General features: G+C 35.5%; 1 protein-coding gene and 1 long non-coding RNA gene across 4 annotated transcripts in view; both read right to left on the reverse strand.

The window, feature by feature from the left end:
• Window positions 1–7542, reverse strand: part of LOC143232772 (abl interactor 1-like) — a 32743-nt gene extending 25201 nt beyond the window's left edge. For 2 of the 3 annotated variants that reach the window (XM_076468614.1, XM_076468612.1), the window contains exon 1: window positions 7382–7542. The gene's annotated coding sequence lies outside the window, so the exon portion shown is untranslated. The remainder of the gene's footprint in view (window positions 1–7381) is intronic. The other variant, XM_076468613.1, reaches the window with a different exon arrangement.
• An 11723-nt stretch (window positions 7543–19265) lies between these two features.
• Window positions 19266–22258, reverse strand: LOC143232775 (uncharacterized). Its single transcript, XR_013017727.1, has 2 exons — window positions 22060–22258; window positions 19266–19702 (listed from the first exon to the last, which is right to left on the reverse strand). It is a non-coding gene; the product is annotated as an uncharacterized LOC143232775 (long non-coding RNA).
• Window positions 22259–23619: the final 1361 nt, after the last annotated feature.

The raw sequence follows: 23619 nt of genomic DNA on the forward strand, positions 1-23619 counted from the left end.
TTGACGTCTTACCCACCTAGCATGTGCACGGGCCCGTTGGAAAGCAACCCAGTTTGAAAGTGTGGGATATCTACGAAAAGTATCCCAGGCCTGCTTTTGAGCCTTCCGTGTTAAGTGGCAAGCAGGATTCCACCACGGACAAGGATATCGTGGAAAACGTGTCGAGGTTTTAGGAATACACTGAACAGCTGCATGTGTAATACAGTCAGTTACCGCTGCTACACAGTCGTCTATTGATGGCTGATTTACGATGGCAGGATCAAGTTCTGCGAGAGCAGTGAAAGTGGACCAGTCTGCCTGATCCAGCTTCCACCGGGGCACGCGGGTAGGGTGGCATCGACCACGGCCAGTCTCTCTCAAAAGGATCGGAAAATGATCACTGCCTAGTGATGAATGGGAGAATAATGAAGGGGAGCAAACTGAAAGATCAATAGCGGTAAAGGACTGACTAGGTGCATGAAAGTAAGTGGAAGAACCAGTATTGAAAAGAGAAAGATTGTGATCAGAGAGCATCCGCTCTACAGATCAGCCCCTCCCATCAATAATAGCACTTCCCCAGAGGGGATGATATCCATTAAAATCCCCTAGGATTAGAAATGGAGATGGCAACTGTTCAACAAGAGCATCAAGATCCGATTGATCATATGTCTCTCCAGGGGGACAGGTACAGAGAACAAACAGTGATGGTATGACCCAAGGAAACACGGATGGCTACAGCCTCCAAGGGTGTGTTGAGTGACAAAGACAGGGTGGGCACGTGTTGATCAACCAACAGTGCCACCCCTCCATGTACTCGACCATCACACAACCTGTCATTTCTGTACAGAGAAAACTGCCGAATGGAGACAGTATCAGCAGTTTTGAGAAATGTTTCTTGTAAAGAAAGACAAACAGGATGGTAAGAAGCAATCAGCGTTTTGATATCATCCAGATTAGAACGTAAACCTCGACAGTTTCATTGTATCAAGGTGGCCATTTTTAAGAACGGGTAGGTGAAGTGGCTGGAGAGCCCTTCGGTTTACGACCACGTCTTTTTTCTTTACTGTCTTTAGTCGGAGGAGGTCTATCAACCTCCATGGATCCTGCTCTGGGTCGGGTGGGCAGGTTTTTCTTATTGGAAGGGGAATCCAGTGACTGAGGACGAGAACAAATAATTGTTTTGTCTCTTGTGGTGGGAGAAAAAGATGTATCAGAAGAAATGCCTGTATTTGAAACTGAAGGACATGGATCTTGAGGTTTGTTGGAAGGTATGGGAGGAACAGAGATGGGTGTGAAAGTTGATTCATCAACCTTTTTTAACCACGGAGGTCAAAAGGCTTTTCATTTGTTTTGAAAATGATTCTCTTGGAGGCACAGAGAGATCTGTCTGCACTCCAACTGTAGTTGTGAAATGAAGTGCAGCAGCATATGTCCAAGATGGAGTTGTGGACAGCAATTTCCGAGCCTAAGGATAACTAATGTTATGTGTCATTTTCAAACGCTGCACCTCTTTTTCCTCCAACCACTTTGGGCAAGAATGAAAGTAAGAGGGGTGAGAACTATTGCAGTTTACGCAATGTGGGTTCATGTCACAGTCATAGGCATCGTGGTCCTTGCCTCCACAACGAGCACATGTCAGGGAACCACGACAAGATGTCTTTGAGTGGCCGAATCTCTGACATTGGAAACATCGAAGAGGGTTTGGTATGTATGGCCTAACCCTGCAAATGAGATAACCTGCCTTGATGGTGGCAGGTGCACGTGGTGAAGTAAATGTTAAAACAAGGGTAGTTGTTGGCAGTGTAACTCCATCTTTGCGAGTGGAGATGCACATCACTGCAGAAACTCCTTGAATGGAGAGACCAGCGAGAATCTCTGACTCGGGAACGTTCTTCAAATCCCTTTCAACAATAACTCCTCGTGAAGAATTCAAGGTAGCATGGGGTGTAACCTCAATAGGTATATCCCCAATTGCCTTTGAATTCAAGAGGAGTTCACTGTGTTGGGATGTGGATGTTTCAACCAATATGTCACTAGATCGAAGTTTCTTTACTGACTTTGGAGAGCCAGCAAGTCCCTCTAGTCCCTTTTGAATAAAAAAAGGGGACATTTGCCCTAAAGGTTTTCCAAAAGAGAATGTAATATAAGAAAATGAGGTAATGCGTGTTACTGATGTTGAAGATTGCTGTTCTGAGTATTCAAGACGTGGTCGCTATCCATTGACTGTTTTTTACAATTTTATTTAAATTTTTTGGAGGATCCATAGGAAAAGGAAAAAATTTCGGTACCCACTGACCCCACCCACCATGGAGCCCTACAAGGGGATGCACTACAAAGTCATGCAAGGAGAATGCAGCAACGCCAGGGTTTCGTGAGCACTATACCCAAACACCAGCATCAGGCATAATGTCCACAACACCAGTTGAGAACTTCCAACACTGGTACTTGGTTGACTCTAGCCCAACTGGACCAGCCGATTGACCCAAGGGGGGCCACACAAAGGCCGCCCGTCTACAGGAATTCGAGGCCAAAGTGGTGTGTTAGGGTTGGACCCCTCAACCACCAGGATCCTCTCCTCCCCTTCACGGGTCGCCATGCACGGCAAACACGTGGGTGGATGTTTAGATCTCAGAGAAGGTAACCAGACAGAACAGAACCTTCCCTGGGAGGTCCCCTCACCACGTACAGGAATCTACACCGAGGGGTTAGAAAAATAATAAAATTTCAGTTTCCAATTATATCTACTATTGATTGTTCCAACTATTCAAGTTATCAAAATATTTCCATCAAATTTGGTTGCTAAATCTTTCTTACATCTGTCAATGTTATTAATGTTTACCTGCTGATTGGGGGGAAGACAAATGGGTTGCAGTACCCATTACCTTTTTTGTTGTTGTCGAACTGCGGATAAAAAGGAAAGCAAACTGTCCACAAGAACCTACAATCAACTTTTTTTTTTTTTATTTGTTTACAGCCAAGTACAGTGGTGGGAGGAACAATGTACTAATACATTGATAAATTGTAATCAATTAATAAAATATTCAAATAATCAATTAAAAAATATCAGTAATTACTCACTTCTACTGAAGCTAGCTACTTTGCTACTCTAGGCAAATTTTCAATCTGTCCCTTCCTTCACAATCTTACAACAAACATTGGATTAAAAATCAAATAAATGTTATCAATATTTATTTTTAATAGCCTGAAGAAATATTTCAATAATAGTTAACAGATGAATAATATTTCCATGGAACATTTTACTTTTACAGTTCTTGTTTTTCTTGAAGATTAATTGCACACTGTTTACTTCAAATTCAGTTTTTATGCAGTTTTATGATTGATCAAAATTTTAGCATTCTAAAAAATAATTTGATGTCTTGGTTGACTTCAGATGGGTTTTAAAAAAATCTTTCCTTTTTCCACTAGCAAGAATAACGGGCAGTAAGAACAGAACTGAAGAGTGCAATAAACATGCTTGGAAACGATGATAATGTGTAAATATTTTTCAATGTACTAGCTTCATGGTAGTGGGCATGAAATCTGTACCTGCCCAAACTAAAATACAGTTCCACTTTTTTTTCTTATTAAAAATAAATAAATTATTACCCATTGTAGATAAATTCATATCTATACTGATTTCAAAACTAAAAATAATACAATTTACTATAGCATACAAAGCACAAATAAAGTCTCTGAAAACAATTAACCTGTCTACATATGTGATAGACAAGTATTCCAGATTTTTAGAAAATATGATTTAACTCTTTAAACCCATAACTTTTTGTTTGTTCTGTTGGAAGTATTTTCCCATTGTCCTAATAATTATCACAATACCTCATAAAAGTTCCAGTCTATTTATAAAAGGTGGATAATAACACAGTTTGGATTAGTTTTCAGGCAAGCAAAAATAAATGCTATTGGGCAATATCACCATCCAATGGATAACTTGGATTTTCAGGTGAATGTTGGCTGAGTTTGGTTCAGGGTAAGGAGTTGATTCAAAACATGTATATAAAGAAAAAATTAACACAGGTGATCTAATCAACAAATTCAAGGAAATGTAAACAACTACATGTTAGTCCAATATTCAGAACACTTTCCTCTTTTGAAACTGTAACCAGAAAAAGGGCAAGAAGAAAAATTCTTCAAAACAAGAAATGCAAAAGGGATAATTTTGTTATTTTAAAGAGAAATATATGTAATAACGTTACAAGCTCAGAGTATGTGATGTTACACGTGTTAAGGCATTGATTGTCAAACCAAAATGACAATAAAAGTTGTGCACTTTGAAAACGGAGGAAAACATCGGATTTTTCGCCAAAACGCATGCATGTCCAATAAATTTGTTTAAGAGATCTGCATGTTCTGCAAGTGCAACATGTGCAAAATCCCCATAAAAGTGACGGGTTCTCGGTTTCCATAGCTCAGTGTTAAGCCACCGACACGCAATACAGTTACGCCAAGACTGACTGAAGCACAACTCAACAACGCCATTGGTCGCGATCAGATGTTGCCAGAGCTGTGAATGTCCACCCAAGCACCATCACAAGGCTATGGAATCGTTACCAACAACATGGATCAACTCGTGACCATCCATGATCTGGCAGACCTCGTGTAACCACGCCCTCACAAGATCGCAACATCTGGTTACGTCACCTTCGGGACTGCACCACTGCAATGTCTACTGCCTCAACCATACCAGGGCTGCGTAGGATTTCCAATCAGACCATATGCAACCGTCGACGAGATTCTTAGGCCCCATGTGCAACCCATCATGATGAATGTCAACGACGTTTTTCAACATGACAACGCCCGTCCTCACACAGCCCGACTCACCACTGTCTTCTTGAGGCACCACAACATCAACGTTCTTCCCTGGCTCTCCAGATCACCAGATTTAAACCCCATCAAACATCTTTGGGACGAGTTGGACCGACGTCTGCGACGGCGACAACCTCAACCGCAGACTCTAACTCAGCTTGCAGCAGCTTTGCAGGCTGAGTGGACAGCCATTCCACAGGATGTGATTCGTCATCTCATCGCTTCCATGGGCAGGAGATGCCAAGCAGTTATTGATGCTCACGGGGGCATACTCGTTATTGACGTTGAGTGACGTTAAACTTCACCTAGTGAGCGTGAACTTCGCCTTTGCAGACTTTGGATGTTCAGCAGTGAATGTGCAAAGTTTCACACATGTCATACAGAACTACCCATAATAAACTTGTTAACAATTTGTCTCATATTTTGCCTTTTGAGTTTCTCTTTTTGAAGAGTATATAAAAGGGAAGTCGCAATTACTTGTTGGAAACAACAGCCATTTTAACTCTTGCCAATAATACTTTATATTGACAAAATAAATATTCCAATCCCAGCATAAAACAATCATATAGAGTAAAAAGTGTTATACATGTAAATATAAAGTCACTGCCAACAATAAAAAGTAGATATGAAATTCTCCTTTTACAGAACTCCTGTCATCCTTAAATCTTGTTATACGGATCTCAATGGATCTTTAGAAACATTATTCTAAACCATTTATGTACCAAATTAGTAATGCATCCAGAATTGTAATGCTTGCAGGGTCCCAAGTTGTACAAGTCACACACACATACACACAAAAAAAAACATAAATACTATATTTCAGTTAATTCCAATGAATATGGAGTTCCCAAATTGCTTGCATACAAAATGAGTGATTTCCCTGAATGTTTTGGTTAATTTTATGAGTGTTGTAACATGCAAAAACATAAAATTACTGCAGTTCTATAGAACAAGATTATATATGTAAACTTTGATAGATCATTCAGGCAGTTTTTATGAAGAAACTTAGTTGAATAGAAGGTAACTGCCTACTGTAGAACCAAAAGTATGAAGGATGATGTTTTTAAAGTCTTCTTTCAATCTAAAGATGAAAAGTGGAAGACTTTCAAAATGTTGACTTCTATGTGTGCATTTCTACAACAGGCAGTTGCCATCCATTCAACTAAGTTTCACTGAGATTATACCTGCTTCATAAAAAATTAATCATTGCTTTTAAATTCAAACCATTTTATGTTACTGTAATTAATGTGTATTTTTTTTTGTAAGTATTCAACCTTTAATACATGTAGCTTTTCATTTGTGTGCATGTGTGTACTTGTATATCATTATACACTTTTTCACTTTGATATTTTCTAATCTACAATTTACTGTTAGATTACCATTGATGCTATATTCATGATGATTCAATAATATTAAAATGTAAAGCTTATATTAATTTTTATCCTAGCCCAGAATTACTGTACGTTACTGTGTGTAGATGTATTTCCATGAAAAAGGTGCCAAGCAAAACAAATGGTAAAAAGACAAATTCCCTGCTTAAATATAACTCAAAATTCACAAAGTTGTATTTTTGGCCTTAAAAATGCACATGCAACTCATCAATACCAAAACATTTAAAATATGTAAAAAATGTATACTGTTGTTTTATCATAACATTTTTTACTAAAACAAACAAATTCTAGCACTTCCTATTTATTAAAGTAGTTTTATTCATTATCAGATATGTGTGCATCTAAAGATAGCTACAAACCTTTCAGAAGCTTCATTCAGCAAAAATCATTTAATTGTGCATGTGTGTTTCTTTGCAAATAGATTTAAAGCAATTTAGATTTAAAAGTTAACACTCATTGAAATTTCTTAAGAGTAAGAGGTCACTTGATTCAAAAACAAAACAAAAAAGAAGCATTATACTACTTTGTGTAATTTAAATAGTTTAATCATTTTTCTAGACTGTGGCAAAGTGAATTTGGAAGTTGGTGACATCACACGTCAGCCTGAGCTTTTACATCGTTTATAACAGTTTATTGCCATTTCTGTTATAACTACATATTGAGTAGCCTACTTGCAAATAACGTGTTTATTAATATTAACTAAACCGACACGTCTTTCTATATTTCATTAATTAGTTATATAAATTACAATTATTAATTAGCCTATATTGGCCACAGTATTCAGTAGTTACAGTTAATCTGTTGTTAAACGTCTAAATCATGTTCAAACTGAAATCTGGGTAATTAGGCTTACTTCAGTGTTCATTTTCAATTTATTTTTTTCCTATATTTTTGTTGCGTAGGTATTTTAACTAAAAGGGGGAAATAAAAATATAAGGTTAAGCCTAACTCTATGAAGTCTTAAATGTGCCATATTTTAAACTAGTTCTACTTCTACTATTCTAATTACTAAGTTTTAGTTCAAGTAAGTTGTATGTAGTGTTAGCTGCTATACCCCAGTATATTACTTATTATTTTATAATAATACATGCCATTAGTTAAAAAAGGCTTTGCTATTAAATGTAATGAGTAGCTATGATAAACATCATAAAGACATGCTATTTACTAAATACTTAATTAACTAAACTTACTGTTTCTACCTTTCGACCCGACGTATAATTGTCCTCAATGGATTAGTTATTTAATAAATACATAAATATAACCAAATAGGTTTAATCCTACACTCTACACCACCGTTGTATATATCACTGCTGACGAACGACCTTGTGTTTGTAGTTGTACATAAGGAAGTGTTTGCATTGCTAAAAAGAGGATGCTCTTCCGTTTTGAATAAAATTATTATGAAAAAAAGGCAAATAAACAACCAAACTCTGTAGACAGAATAATCGTCCAGTAGATAATATTTAAAGTGTTATAAATTATCTACACATACGTAAGATATATAATTTACATTGTTACAGTGAAACCTTTCATTAGTTTAATGTTTAAGGCAGGTCTAGAGTTCGAGCAAAGAGGAATAATTTGTTTGTCAATTGTTTTTAAAGTAACTGAACCAGCCTCTGTGGTTTTGAGAAAAAGAAATAATTATTTAAACTACGGGATACAACTGAGGTAATGAACCATGTAACAAGCATTTGTATGTAAGATTGACTTAATATGCTACTTTAAAACAAGTGAACTGTATGCTGGTTGTCAATAAGTCACAAACGGACACTGTAAAGAACCTGGCTCATACATGCAGTAAAAACCTAACACTGGCGAGCTAGCCAGGACCGACAGTGGTAAATAGTGGTAGACGTAAACAGTAGTGGACAAACTAAGCCTATAAATAGATAGTTGAAGTGGTAGGGAAGATACTGTATAGATTACAGCGACGCCATACAGTCATGTCAACTGACTAATAAGTGACTAAAGAAGGTCAAGAGAGTTAGGCTAAGAGATGGTGATTAACGAGAGTTGGTTAAACAATAATGAGACCTGGAGAGAGAAGAGGATAAGAAAGAGAGAGGCAGAGGAGAAAATTAAAAAAGTGAAAGACAATAAAGAAGAAAGAGGGAAACTGGAAAGAATAAGAGCACAAAAAGAGAAAAAGAATGGAAAAGAGAATAAGAGATCAAACTGAGATTACCAAGCTCATTCAACAGAAAGAGAGAGGACCCGAGAATGACAATGGGGTCAGGGTCATCCAACCCAAGCTGCTCAAATATGATGGACAGAAAGATTACTTGGACATTTTTCTGTAAAGGTATGAAGTCAGAACTTGTACAAAGGCCACTGGCCAGTCTGTCTCAGCCTCCTTCTCACAGGAAAAGGCCTACAGTAGTAACTGGCATGATATCAGAAAGTGTCATGGACTGTGACAAGCTAAAAGTAATTTTTCTGAAATGCTATGAACTTACCGAGGGAGTTTTTGCCCGAAGTTCAGAGAAGCCAATCCTGAGACTGGAGAAACCATATTTCAGTTTGTGGCACATCAACAGTAATACTTCACAAGGTGGACTGACATGACCAAGTGTGAAGGTAGTTTGAAAGACTGGAAGATCTACTAATACATTAACGATTCATGATCACGTGCTCTATTGACGAGTCGCTATTCCTAAGAAAAGAGCAACAAAATATATGGAAGATGATCAAGTTGGCAGAGTAGTATATGGAAGCCCATGGAGGGCTTATTGGCAGAACAATCAGTTAAAGTAAAAAACTAGGGGTGAATGCTACCAAAAGTGACAAGAAGTCAACAAACAAATGGGAGAAAAGATGTTATACATGTAAAATGGTGCACATTGTGAGTGAGTGCAAGTCTGTCACCAACAATCAACTTAGATATGTCAACATAAAGCAGCTGGAACTACCTACAAAGATGGCACTAGCAAAAAATAAAAAAAGAGTGAGTGGCACCATGGATGATGATAATAGAAGAAACAGATCTGAGGAAAACTTGTCAGAATTTCTACAAGAAGGAAGTGATTAAACAGTGCACGATTGATAATCAGTTTAACTTAGTAAATGAGCCACAAGTGTCAGTGGTATGTAGATTCAGAGGAACTGGGGAAAGTGCAGAACAAAGATCATTCACTGCACAAATTTGGGACAGTACCAAGGGAAGAGGACTTACAAAATAGAGAGTACTGGAAAGGAGTTCTGTACCTTATCTATCAAGGTATTTCCACTGGGGAAGTTAAGCAGACCAAAGTACCAACAGAATACTGGATTCAAGTGATGAAGTTGGTTCAAGAATCTACTGTGTTAGGACACCTAGGAGCAATGAAGGTAGAATAACCAGCAACTTCCAATGGTTAAGAGTCATTGGAGGTGAGACCAGATTCTGGAAGTCGCGTGATGTATCTAGACTGTATCTAGAAGGTAACCAAGATGCTACTGAACACCAATATGTCTCTCAAAGAAGAACCATTTATCAGATTAGTTGTGGACATGATTGGACCACTAGAACCTGTATCTGACTAAGGGAATGATACATGTTGATAACAGCCGACCATGTAACACATTACTTCAAAGCTATAGCACTGCCAAAGATAGCAATAGAAAGAAAAGCAGAAGTCTTTCTGGAAGTGTTCTATAGAGTAAACTTTTCAAACGAAGTCTCGAGTGGCAGAGATATTTAGTTTACCTCAGAAAGGATGCAAGAGCTATGCATACTCATGAGTAATGGGTAGCTCTTTATCATTCAATACAACTTTAAATGCAATGGACTTTGTGAGAGAGTCAAAGGAGTTAAAGAGCGTGCTGAAGAAGATGTGCAACAAGAAATCACACGAATGGAACAGGTACTTGTAGGAATAATATTTGCTTACTGACAAGTTCCACAAGTGAGTGCAGGATTTTCATTCTTTGAGTTACGGTATATAAGGATATTACAAATTTCAATGCAGATACTGAAAAACTTAGACAGGAGAAGAAGAATCAGAAGTGAGTAACACATATTAGTATGTATTAGACTTCAGGAACCAGCTGGAGGAGACCTATCAAATCGCTTGAGAAAGTATGTATGTAGCTCAAAGCAGACAGAAGCAATTCTTGGTACTGCTACACAGAGACAATAACACTCACTCTGCAGTGGAAAGGATTTGTTGAAGTGCAGAAAGTGATCAATAGAATAGACTTTAAGGTGAAAGATGATGATAAAATCAAGATCTACCATGTACAAAACGTCAAAATCAGTGAAGAACTCACTGGCAAGCAGGAAAAAAAGCTACAGTATTTACTGCAACAATATGCAGTTGACTTTATAAATAGACCAAGCAAGACAGACCTTGTGGAAAGCAAAATCGAGGCCACTACCAGAAATCCAGTAAAGGTAAAAATCTATCAGATGCCATATGTGATGAGAGGCAATGATAAAAGCTGGAATCATTGAGCCTACGAATTTAGCGTACTGTTCACCAGTAGTAATCGTAAAGAAGAGAGATGGTTCAAACTATAGACTTTTGGAAGATTAACTTCATGACAAAGTTCGACTCTGAATCTACGAGCGAAACTAGAATGGGCCAACTTCTTTGTGACACTCTATGAATGCTACCAGTTCAAGATGATGCCATTTGGGTTAGACAACCCAGCAGCAACATTCAACTGAATGATGAGGAAGATGTTGCACAAAACCATCAACATCGAATATTATATAGATGATATTCTGACACACACAACCAGATGAAAAAATCACCTAAAGAAACTCAGAGAGCTATTCGGGCAAGTGAGGAAAGTAAGTCTAGCCATTAGACCATATAATTGCTACGTTTGTTATTCTGTGCTGGAATTTGTTGGGCGATCAACAAATAGCCGTGGAAGAAGAGGAGCTAATCCACATAAAAGACGCACCACTTTCAACGATCAAGCAGGAAGTCAGACCCTTTCCAGGATTAGTGGAATACCATGGGAAGTTCATCCTCACCTATGCTGAAGTTGCTGTACCACTGTTGGATTTGACCATGAAAAGTCAACCAAACAAGGTGAAGTGGAGAAAAATCACAGCTGATGGCATCCAGAAGTAGATGAACAAGTTAGTAAGTTTGCCAATCCTTAGAATGTCATACACCAACAAACTGTTTATTCTTCAGGCTCATGTCTCAAATGTTAAAATTGAAGCAGCATTTCTGCAAGAGTATGAATACAGACTGTTTTCCGTAATGTACGTCAGTAGAAAGCTGTTGAAAAGTGAGGACTACTCTGTGATTGAACAAAAGTTCAATATAATATTATATATAATATTTGCCATTTGGAAATTCTAGAGCTGTATCTACAGGAAGAAGTTCATCATTCAGAGGGCCCTCAGCCATTTGCACATATACAGAGGGGAAAACTGACAGTGTGAGAATCGTGAAGTGGACACTGTATATCCAGAACTACAGATTTCGCATTTCAGCTACCAAGGGGACTACAAATGTTAATGTAGACTCTATGAGTAGACCTTTGGGCATGAACTGAAATAGTCTTTGTATATAATATAAAAATATTTTCAATATTTTTCTTGATGAAGGGCTTATTGTTAGATATACACAACTGTTTAAGTACAGCATGAGTGTTGGTGTTAAATCTGGTTATTTTTATAAGTGATAGTTTATCGCAGGTTTGTTTATGTGTACAAATCCTATATTATGTAACTCAGCGGTTGTGGTTTGCTGTTTGATGTATTATTGCATCATGTTACGATAATTATCGAAGTTTTTCTCGCTGTTCTGATCGAGTATTATTATATAATAATAACTCGTAGTGTATAAAAAGTTCCTGGCCTCAGTCACACTACAAATACGCACGTATACAAAATGCATAATTTGAACACATGAGACAAAGTCAGTGAGAGGTGAAGTCAAATAAATATAGACTGTATGCTCAGATTATATATAGACGGTTTATAAAGTGAAATTATCGCAGACTGTATTATAACAATAGAGTTGTCAATTGCGTTCTAAAGTTACTGAACCAGCGTGTGCGGAGTTTGACGAAAAGAGGTGATTGTTTATAACAATGAATACCACCTTGTAAATTCACTGTTTAACGAATATTTGTATGTTTGTGATGTGGTTTAATACATTATTTTATAACAAGTGGACTGTATGCTGCTTGTTTATCGTGGAAATTTATCGCAAACTTCTCACTTACTGTGAAGAATTAGGTCCAACTACACGTAGAAAAGGCCTGGCATGGCCAAGCGCGTAAGGCGTGCGACTCGTAATCCGAGGGTCGCGGGTTCGCGCCCGCGTCGCGCCAAACATGCTAGCCCTCCCAGCCGTGGGGGCGTATCATGTGACGGTCAATCCCACTATTCGTTGGTAAAAGAGTAGCCCAAGAGTTGGCGGTGGGTGGTGATGACTATCTGTCTTCCCTCTAGTCTTACACTGCTAAATTAGGGACGGCTAGCACAGATAGCCCTCGAGTAGCTTTGTGCGAAATTCCAAAACAAACAAACAAGCTAGGATGACCAGGTATTTTGAAGACCACTGACTGAAAGGATTTGGTGACCCTTTACTTTGTGAGCCACTGGGAAAATGTTTCGATATAAAAAATATCGCACAAAAAAAAGCACAACAATCATCAGCAAGAGAATAGAGACAAAGTATTTGATTTCAACTTGAAGAACTGATGAATATAAACCTAACTGTGATAACTAGCCTGAAATATATTATTAGAACATGCAGTGTACCTGTTATTTTCACTAATATTCGAAAGAAAAGTTTTAATTTTGATGTCAAAATCTTCAACAGGCAGTAACATTTTCATGTTAAAGATAAAGATAACAAAGACACTATTACAGCAAGAGAGAAACACAATTTTAATTGAAGTTTTTCAGAACACATGTTGTTCTGGTGGTTCAAACAACATGGTTTTTACACTTTGTTACTCATAGCATAGTGCAAAAGATACTTCGACTTTATCAAGTTGAAATATTCATGATCAGATGGAATCACTAGTGTTTAGATATAGTTTGATTTGTTTTGAATTTCCCCCAAAGCTACACATCTTGGTACGAACATTCTTTAATACTGAAACTAAGACACAGTGGCAGATAAAAACTGCGTATTCACATATTTGTAGTTCAATAAAATATTATATAGTGTCTTTCCACTAATTTACTCAACATGTTATTCAAGAGTATATCAACAAATTGCGACCTCTTATATCTTACCAATACATTAAAACGTTTGTACATAAACATATTGAGTACATTCATAAGGTATTTCGTTATTAATCTTTGAATATGGTATAAATGGTTTTAGAAGCAGTAATTCAAAAATATGAGATTTCGTATATTTTTTAACTATTTGAGAAATTTCGAAAGTAGCTATGCTTATTCAAAATAGCTTTAATATGACGCCCTCAATACTCTGTACAATTATTCTTATCTTCCGACGTAATTATAACAAAATAACTTTACAATGATCTAGATAACATGTTGGAATGAAACCTGGTCAGTAATTTATGTTTTACAAAATCTAGAAGTTGGAATTGCCATAAACTTATACTTTATAACAAATTTGCGGTTTCTCACTTTTTACAAAGCAACAGACGCCCATTAAATATCCGGAGAAATCATATAGAAAGATAGTAATCGTTTTTTTTTACTGAAAAAAAGACAACTACCTGGTGCATCCCGAAATTGTGTATATGAAAACTAATTCTTCCTTATGACATATTTAACCATAAGTCGTCAGAGGAATGAGACAGACAGTGCTATTTATAAACTGATGATCTTCTACTCTCTATGCACGTAATTTTACACTTTACTATTTTGTCCACTTTGCTCAATTAAGCCATTTGTTTTCCAGTTCCTATTGTTGCAGTTTTGTCTTTGTAATAATCGTGTCTTTTCAGATTATGGGCAATTTGCCAGCGAGGTCATAACACTCTTCCTTTTATTCAGTTCATTTATTTCTATTTGATTTTTTCCTTCTATCTCTTGTAAGTTTCTCCTACTTCTTCACTCGTCTCTTCTGACTTCTTATTTTATTTAATTATAATTCATCAGTTTATTCTTTGTTTTACGATATCTTATTTTTCACTCACTTCAAGTACTTTCTTCTCTTTATTTCTCCTCTTCCTGTTTTGTTCTATCCATCAGAGAGATAAAAAACATAAAAGAACACTTCAGTCATTCCCCTGGTTTTGACTCTAAACATTATTTTGGTTTTGTTGCCTCTTGTGTATTATACAAAGACATATGTTGCCTCGTCTTGTTTTTGCTTTATTGTATATATTGTGGTGTATCATTGACTATCTATTTTAGTTTTTATTGTGTTGTCAATGTAATAATATTATACACATTTCTATTTATTTTATGGTGGGTCAGTGGTAAGTTGACAAACTAACAACACTAAATCTGGTGCTCGATTCATTGCAATGGACTGACCGCAGATAGCCTATTGTGTAGCCTTGCGTTTAAACCAAGTACAATCACATCAAATAGCACTTCTTTCTTGAGTTTATGAGCTCATATGTAGATTCTATTAACATGCAAACTCAAAAGTTTAATTTGCTCATTTAGCGGAATACCTTTAACAGTCCGTTTTGTTGGATACCATGCTTCTTTCTTCAAGTGTGGTAACATAAGGAGGTTTCTTATGAAAGGTCAGACTATGGCTATTGGGATTAGTAAGCGGGAATGTTATACACTGAAACAAGTTTAAAACAAATTGGTTCAACCAATATTTCATAAAGAGGAGCGAAATTTGAACGTGATAGGAAAACTTAAATAGGTCTCTTGTGAATTTTTTGGATATTTTGAAACCAAAAGTAAATATCTGTCAACTTTTGAGGTGAATTTTAAGATATAAAACACAGTAAAAGTGTACTACGGCTTCAGCTGTTTAACGAGTCAAAGAAATATTAAATTCTGTAACAGTGCTTCATACTGCTCAAATTTCAGGTTAAAAACAAAACACTAACTATATAAAAGATGAGCATCTGCAATAAGAGTGATGATTTATATTAAAATCTGAGAATTTAAAATATATAAAAATATTCCCATATCTTATCCCATATTTCAACCTTTTGAAACCTTGTATTTGTGTGTGTTTTTTTTTTTCATCTGTTGAACAGCGTAAGTTTACGGTTTTATCCAACTTTCGGTTACCCACTGTGGGTACAGCTAATAGCTCATCACCACACACCGCCAACTCTTGGGCTACTCTATTACCAACGAATAGTGGGATTGATTGTCACATTATAACGCCTCCAAGGCGAGCATATTTAGTGCTACCACGATTCGAACCCGCGACCCTCAGATTACGGGTCGAACGCCTTAACCCACCTGTCCATGCCGGGCAGATCTACGTGAGGCGTATTCATGATGTCATATCTGCACTCTAGAATGGAGAAAAATTAAAATGTATCTCAAGACGACTGATATTAAAACTTTTATAAAAATAAAGTAGAGAACAACGTTTCGAACTTCAAGCGGGTTTCTCGTCATCACGAATCACGGAGAAAAATAAAGTTCTCCGTGACAGGAAATGGAGGCGAAACAGAAAAATAGTGACCCCTATTTCACGAAGTTGAGGGTTGTGCTTCGCATTATAAAAGGTTTTTTTCCAGTATCATGTAAGCAAGAATTCCATAACAGTATGATGCTATCATCTTCAGAGAAATACTACGAACAAATATTTTTGTGGTCTTGTTGATGAAAGTATGATGCGGCATCTACTGTACTGGGTGTTCCCTATTTAGAACTTACATTAACTAACTAGTTGAATGTTTTCACATGTGGGACCCAGGCTTGCTAGTTTCTGTGCTAGATCTAATGAAGGTGTTATCAGTTAGGGTGGATATGAGAGTCTTCTTTCATCTATTTCTTTTTCATGTGTGGATAATATCTTATTAGTTCCCCGCTGGTACAACGAAAAGTCTACCGATTTACAACGCAAAAATCGGGGATTCGATTTTTCTCTGTGGACTCAGCAGAAAGCCCGATATGGCTTTGCTATAAAAAAATACAGACACTCATATTTTCTAAGTTTAGTGTTATTCCAGTTTATCGTATTGCAATTCTTGTGTCTCTATGATGTTCCTGTATTTTCAGTTTTGTTGATTTTTTTAAAGATGTATTTGATTGATTGCCTTTTTTGAAACAAACTATTTGTTTACTAGTAACAGATTCATAAGATGTAAAATGTAATACAGTGATGAACAACAAAACTAACAACTTGTTTATTGGATGTTTTGGAATATATACCTTCCATCTTCAGTATATTCCTACAATAAAAACAAAAGTATAATTTCAGATAATAACCTGAATGTTAAATAAAAGCTTATGCACTACGATGAAAGGGTAATGTTCAAAGTGATGAAGATTGTAAAAACCAACGAAGAAAATAGAATATAACATATAACCACACTAAATTAATTATCAAAAATGTCTATGTAGCAGGTGGGAAGAAATTAAAATACGCTCAACTCGACAGAAGTTCAGTCATTATTCAGGTTAGGGAGACTTTCTTTAATAAGTCAATTTTAATGAAAAGTTCTGAGTCTGAACAGCTCGTAGCTAAACGTTTAGAGACAGTTGAGCAGATTTTATGTCCAGCAGTTTGACTGTGTGTGTGTGTGTGTATAAGAGGTGCGTTCACTTTTGACAGTTTTAGATAACTTTACAACTACCACATGCATATGAGTAGATGATGCACAAAAGAAATGGGGTTGAAATGTAGAATTTTACATGAAAAAAAGTTTCATCTGGCATGTTGAGTTCAAAATCATTCTCAGTTGGACTTATTTGTTATACGTATGCAAAAGTTTAATAAGTTGATTCTAAGAATTAAGTTCTGTTTCACATAAGTAAGGAAAATACAAATATACGTGAGAAATAGGTTCAGCAATCCATTCAATTCCCATTCAAATGGTTTCAAGAGAAGGTCTAGGATACCTATTTTTCTAAGAATTGTTTCGAATTCAATATACAAGCTAAAACTTTATTCATGTGAAGAACTATATCCCGACTCCACTTCTTTCATGGAAAATTTACTCGTATACGTGTGATAGTTTTAAGGCCGAATGCTGTTTAACAGAAGTCAAACTAGTGGATAACAAACTCTCTTCACATGACTCTAAAGATTTAGTTACGAGACTTAGAACTAACGTTTATTTTATTAAATAAAATATCCATAGTTTGAGTAATAAACCAGCTTCTGCTATTTTATGTTTGTTTTAATTTCTCTCTAATAGTTATATAGATATTTCTACTATTTCATTTAGTATGAGTCTGTTTATACCCAAATTCATTCACTGGTATTGTAATCCTCTACTGCTCTGAGCCTTAACAATGCCATTGCAAATACTTAAGGTAGTATATAAGCTTTTATTTAATATTTAGTGGACTACTTCTAATTATTCTTTTCTGTAGATTTTTTTTTTTATTAACTGGATTGTGCATATTCCTAAACCTTTAATAAATATGTTATTATTCGACTTTCCTGTGGTTGTATTGTATAGCATTAGACTATTAGTTACACGGAGACAATGCTTTTATAGTATTATTTTAAAGATAACACCCCCCATTTTTTATTGCTAGTGAAAATTTGCATTTGTGAATAAACATTCGCAACATACCTCACTGTTACTGCGGTGACCTTGACTTCTTGTGTAAGAGTTTCAGCTGATTGTATACATGAGTAACTGAAATATTATATTATTTCGCTGTAGAGTACAGATTTTTTGTTTATTAAGTACAAACTAAGATTTTATTCTGCGTTGAAAACAAAGCAGTATCACATGACTTTTTCTTGTGTTTAGCTCTAAGTTGGTGCATATTAGGCCAGAAAGTGACCATGATGACTCGCTACCCTTTAACCTAAGTGTCTTTGAAGGGAAAGAAATGCTTGTGAACCTTCCTGCTCACCTTGTGAAATGTGATAACAATACTTCAATATGTATTCATATCAAGAAGGACAAAACAATATTATTGATTTCTCATTATCTAGGTGGCATTCCTATGAGCAGCAGTTGTTCTCAGTTAAATTATCATAAAGTCGATAAGAAATTGAATACAGAGTTTTCAGGCCATGATTTGACCATAGTTTAACGGATGTTTTGGTAGGGAGGCTGGGAAGTAATTTCAATGTTATGTGGGAAGAATAGTTTGGTCGTAGGGGGCTTATTATTATTTCTTTCTAGAGATGTCACTAACTCTTAATTTGCCCCTTAGTGACACAGTGATATGCCTGCAGGCTTACAACGCCAACAACTGAGTTTCGATACCCGTGGTGGGAAGAGCACAGATAACCCATTGTATAGCTTTGTGCTTAACTTCAAACAACAGCAACATTTAATTTATTTCTCCAAAATCCATGCCTATTTTTGTAATTCATCCATAGTTCAGTCATGTGTTATACTATGAAGTATGATTTTAGAACCTGCTTATATAAGTTGAATTAAGTGAATCTCCTACCCCCATGATAAATAAAATACTCTGGTAGAAGTGATTCTCACATTGTTATCGGCAACAGAATAAAACTGAGTTAGTTACATTGGTACATGGATGTTCTGTTTAATATATTCGTTTCACTTATTGACAGATTTCTCTGTAATAAAGAATGAGGAAGTTAATGTTTTAAAAAACAGATAAAGGAACAAAAACAACTCTTTAGAATACGTAAATATATTTGTTGTTCTGGATGTTTCTTATAAATTACTAATTTATCACATTTCATATCGCTAATGAAATTGTAAACAACAAATGACATTTGACTTTTTTATAACCAATATAATAGAATCTAGTGAATTTAAATACTTTTTAAAGACTTCAGTACTTATGATAACGTCCACAATAATTAAAAGTTCAAATCCCTCGTGCCTATATCTCTTTTCATGTGAGATAAAGAAAGATATTTTTTCTTTAAAATTACGTGTTTCACACAACGATTTTTAACGATGGCTACATTGTCACACGTAAAGTGTAGTGTCGCGTAAAGCTAAACATTACTAGGAATATTAATAGTTTAATAATATGTTACAAATAACGTAACATTCTGGAAATTCGATTGTACAGTAACTTGTATTTGATAAAAAATACATGATTTTGAAACATTATATTTAAATCCTATTTCTTTTGTACAGACAAAAAGTAAGTAAAAGGAACAAAAATTAACGAATGCTTGCTACAATAATTTGTTTATATGAAAGACAGCATAAAATAAGAATCCATAACATAAGGCGTAAAACGTATTTCTTAGACTAAAGCTACGTTATTACATTACGGAAGCTGGTGAAATAGAATATTTTTCATTGTCATTACAATTATTCAGTTGCAAGTCTTATCGACCAGCTGTGATTTCTTTCATCTTTTGAGTGGCTGCCTGAACGAAAGCAGGATTAGTAGATAAAGCATCGAGGATAACCAGTAACCCATATATATCTTCAAAGTTGGGTAATGAAGGAATACTCAATCGCTTCGTTCGTTTCAAGACATGGTTTTGGGCTGTCTTTTTTGTCGCCCGATGATAAAGTACCTGTATATGATATTAAAACAAAAATTATTATTATTATAGCTTTATACAAATCTATTATAATAATACTAAATTTTGTCTGTCCTGAAAAAGCGTACACACTTCACTATCTAAATGCTCATGTACGCGCACTTCATTTCAACGAATGTGAATATACTTTAGTATGCATTTTGTACAACAACATATTAAAAGCTTGTTAAAGTTATCAAGAAGTCATAATGTAAGGTCGTAAAAAAAATAAACACAACTTAGCCCTCACTAAACTAAAGCAAATAAAACGTTCACAAGTTAATTTATCTTTTTATCGAATTTGGACCATGCTTAACAGCCCCCCGCTAGTACAGCGGTATGTCTACGGATTTACAACGCTAAAATCAGGGGTTCGATTCCCCTCGGTGGGCTCAGCAGATAGCCCAACGTGGCTTTGCTATAAGAAAACACACACACACACCATACTCAATAAAGGCTTAAATAATTTAGACCTAAGACACTCAGACTTATAGATTTCGGTTTCTGCAATTAAAATATTTTCCTACTACTCTAGAAATTCTGTATTTAAAAAAAATACTGTTGTAATAAAGATGTTAGTTTGACCACAAATTATTTGTGAGTCTTTGTTAGTATATATTAAAATTAAACTATTTTCAAGCTATACGAAGAGTGTATTAAACGCTGTAATACATCAATCTAAATTTAGTAAGACTAACCTCAATTCAGTCAATGTTTTGTAACTTCTGCATTTTATAATAAATCCAAGTTATGCTTTAAATATTGCTTCACTAGTATTCAGATGTAAAGGTACACAAACATCATAAAAGCCTGCCTTGAAGAAGGATTAATGTTTTCTTTCAAAATCCCAGGGTATTAACCATGTTGCTTTACGTTTAGTATTATATTATGCTTTTATATTAAGAATATAATTATACACTGCTCAGTATTCACACTACAGATTACTGCTTCCACCGTATTTTTTGCAATGGATAAAAAGTTGGATATTGATTCATTGCAGTAAAAAAAAATTCCTGCACATTACAAATATTGCTTTTGAAAAAAGAAAGCATTTAAAGACCACTGGAGCTGTGGTTTCAATCTTACGAGCAGTGGAAGCCGTCTAACTACTGTTTTTTTTTTTTTTGGGGGGGGGGGGAAACACCATTTTTCGTGTGTGTATTTACAATTTTATTTGCGTTGAATAATAGTTTTGGAGGGTTTAAATTTTGCTATTTGACTCTGTGTTGGGTAGCCTTATACAATCTGGACGTTCGCTGAAAGGGTCTAAATCTGGTTACCATCCTATCAGTAACATGTGGAAAGGATGGGTAGACCAGAAGCTAGTTAACTATAGAGTTAAGGAATTGAAGAAAAGGAAGACAACTGTACAATTGGAAAATACTTCATTTATTACTTACTTCACGAGTAATGGTATTGTCAGAACTAGAGAAACTCCCTTGTGGCACCCAAGGATCTAAAGGCCCACTAAAGTTAGGTAGGTGTCACTAAAACAATTTTAAAAACAGTAACATTAAGTGAATTTATACGTAAGATACGTGCTATATTACTTCCTTTTCTTGGCCATTGGGAGCTCTAACCTTAGGATTCATCTCAGCTCTCTACAGGCATGTCGCTAGAAAGGCGAAAATCTATCGTAAAAATAAATGAAATACTTGTGAACATAAATTGTCTTTGTTTTTCTCAATTCTGCAGTTATGTCGTTTCGACAGTTTGAAGTATTATTTATATAAATATAAAGTTACTATAAAATGTTTAGCTTTATTTGAAAAAAAAAACATCATAGGTTAAAGCAGACGATGTCTTGTTGTGCGAAGAAGACACAAAGAAAAAGCAAAACTAGCACGTAGGTTTATCAGTTTTCCAGATTAAAAAGAGAAAAATGTCAATGCTCGTAAGATCTGTAATTTTTACAAAGAACAAAAGGGGAAAACTTATTTTGCTTTTTATATCTTTGGGGAAACCTGCGAGATGTTATAATGTGAAAGTTATAATAAACTGTAGTGGAAACATAAAGGACTTAACTATGTTATGTAAGTGGATGAATTGTAAATAGATAGAAGTTAAATGTGTTAAAAACTCCTGGTGCGAACGAACAGTGGCGGATTTAATGCTGTGTAGGCCCTACATTACATGCATTTATACATAGAAAACATTTTCAATGAGTTCCCATTGAGACTGTTGGCCCTGGAGATGAGCGACCTCTAGACCTTACTTAAATATGCCACTGAGACCGAATAAAACAACCTCGTCGGCGTTATATATAACAGGTACAGCATACTTCGCTTATTATTATGTTTCTCTTTACTTTCACTCATACGTTTTTATGATCAGTTTTAAAAAATACTTACCAGGAATAGCTAAACTACTGATTATAAGTAATGCCAGTATCATTATTCCAAAAACGCGCTTATTTTTTGTATTCATTCCTTGCGGTCTCGATCTTTTACTTTCAAAACTGGCACGAGATACTGAAAACTATTTCGGCTAAAGAATAACATCCACCTGGGAGTGATTACAAATTGTTGTCACTGTTTTGTTTCGTAGTTGTGTATTTGTATCCGGGAACTTTCAGTGTAAAACTTAGTTGTTTGAGGCTGGAAATGAGTCACATTTTGCAGAAGCACGTAGTATAAAAACTTGCACGACAGAGAGAGAGAACAAACACTTGCACAACTATTTGTTTAGTTTGCTTAACAACAGGTGGCAGCGCTAGCATTGTTAAAATGACAATGTCGTCCATGACAATGTATAATGACGCCCAGCTGTATACGCAATAAAACTTCATTTCTTATAATTTTATGTTAACGTATTAATAAATCAACAAAAATACTGTCTCACAAATTCTGTATGATATTGAATTCAGTATCATGTAGAAACAGAAGGAATGGCCACAAAGTCAAAAAGAAAAAACAAACAAACGAATATTAAATGGATTAGCACGTTTGACCAGAAGGCATCATACAGTACTTAAACTCTTGCTTATATGTATGATACTGGAAAACATTTTTTTCACGTGGCGTGCAACCCCCAACTTCGCGACATTTTTGTCCTGTGTGCACATAGATTTGCAAAAGGGGTCACGATTTTCCCAGTTCGCCTTCAATTCCCGTCTCAGAGAACTTTATTTTTTTTCCATTCAAATATACAAAAAAATTGGGCAGCTGAATTTACTGCACGTAATGGAGCAAAATAAAGGTGAATAGGTCATATGCAGATTCGACGTTTACAGAGTTATAAAGAAATAAATGGTGTCAGAAACAGTTCTGTATCACCAGTTTTTCAAGTATCTATCGAGTATTCAAGCGAAAAACTGTCATTTTTGGCCAGAAATTGAAAAAACCTTGGAAAAATGACAGTTTTTTGCTTGAATACTCAGTAGACACTTGAAATACTGTTGATATAGAACTGTTTCTGAAAACCTTGGAAAAAATGTTCTCAAAGCAGTGCTATTTGTCTACAAACACGCAGAATGCAGATATGATTTCATGAATACGTTACACACAGATTTAATTGTTTTTCACGAATTATAGAGTTACAAAACGATAAATAGCGTCAGAAACAGTTTTATGTTGTCTATGACTTCATGCAACGTCATTTTCGGTTCTATGGTGGTGCGTTATGTGATTCGAAAAAAAACGGTTGAATTTTACATTCTTCTGAATACGGTATTTTTCAAAACACTCATCTCGACCTATTTATTCACATTTGTTTAATTTAAACATGTAGTTGGTTATTTGTAGTTTCGTTTTATATCGTACAAAATACATGATCAGTGTCATTGTTGGTGTTTATAAAATACATGATCAGTGTCACTGTTTGTGTTTATAAAATACATGATCAGTGTCATTGTTGGTGTTTATAAAATACATGATCAGTGTCACTGTTTGTGTTTATAAAATACATGATCA

Source organism: Tachypleus tridentatus, chromosome 11 (assembly GCF_004210375.1).
Source record: "Tachypleus tridentatus isolate NWPU-2018 chromosome 11, ASM421037v1, whole genome shotgun sequence".
In the NCBI taxonomy this organism is placed as follows: Eukaryota; Metazoa; Arthropoda; class Merostomata; order Xiphosura; family Limulidae; genus Tachypleus; species Tachypleus tridentatus.